Source organism: Penaeus chinensis, chromosome 22 (assembly GCF_019202785.1).
Source record: "Penaeus chinensis breed Huanghai No. 1 chromosome 22, ASM1920278v2, whole genome shotgun sequence".
Taxonomy (NCBI): Eukaryota; Metazoa; Arthropoda; class Malacostraca; order Decapoda; family Penaeidae; genus Penaeus; species Penaeus chinensis.
Window position 1 is genome coordinate 28659434 of NC_061840.1, and position 1079 is coordinate 28660512.

At 38.8% G+C, this 1079-nt stretch overlaps 1 protein-coding gene across 1 annotated transcript in view; it reads right to left on the bottom strand.

Annotated features, from left to right (window-relative positions):
- Window positions 1–552: 552 nt before the first annotated feature.
- LOC125036878 (probable protein phosphatase CG10417) overlaps window positions 553–1079 on the bottom strand; it is a 30286-nt gene continuing 29759 nt past the window's right edge. Inside the window, exon 8 of the mRNA XM_047629803.1 lies at window positions 553–1079. This exon is cut by the window's right edge and continues 2445 nt beyond it. The gene's annotated coding sequence lies outside the window, so the exon portion shown is untranslated.

The window sequence follows — 1079 nt, forward strand, 5'->3', positions numbered from 1 at the left end:
AGAGCCACTACTGACCTGGCTGAAATAGTCACCCAGTTCATTAGCGACTTCGGGAGGATCAGAGATGAGGGTATCTCGAATATGGAGGACGGGGGCTGGATGGGGGGGATGTTTGCCTGATAGTTTATGGATCCGGCACCAAACATTTGAGAGATGTTGAGGATGTAATTGAGGAAACATAATTTCGCCAGCTATTTGTGTTACTATTTCGGATTGTACGACGAAAACAGGCAGATGCTCTTTTAAAGGAGATAAGAGCTGATAGTTGATGAGGGGTACCTCGTTTGTAGCGGTAACTGTTCTAGGCTGCACATTTTACACAGAGTGCTTTAGTACAATCAGAATTCCACCATGGAACATTTGGAGGTATAGGGTCTTGAGGTTTGAGGGATAAAAAGTAGGAGTAGCAAAAAGACCATGGAAAATTTGTTGAGTCGAGGGCTGAGTCCCAAGGTTGGGGAGTTTCCCAGCATTGGGTCCCAGTCTGTGCCTCATAAGCCCCCCACAACAACAACGGGCAACCGGGGGAAAAAGATGGGAAATTGATAAACATTTTAAATGAAAGATTTTATTACAAATCGGCATCATCCTACTTCCTATGTTTCTTTTAGACATTCACTGATTACTTGGTTGCAAAAAGCTGGAACCAACAGGCCCTTGCTTTTATACTGTGAAATGTTATTAACAAGCATCACAAACTGAATAACAACTTAACATTTTTTATTTACTTATTCATTCTTTTTTTTTTGTATTTTTTGTTTTTTGCTTTCCTCTAAAGAAAAAAAATATATATATACATGATATACATAAAACAAAAAAATTTAGATACCCGAAAAATTTCAACAAAAGAAAAAAAACATTCCCGATATATGTAATGCTTAGGTAATTTGTACTTGTGTGTGAACTTTCTCTGTAGCCGTCAGCAGCACGTATTGCAGCAACCTTTTATCCTGTGGTTATCACTCAATGTGGAACCTTGGGATGAAAACAAAAATGAAAAAAAGAAAAAAAAAAGGTTCAGAAGGGAATAGAAAAAGAGGGGAGGAAGGGGCGACATGGGCATCTTCAGAAAATTGCTT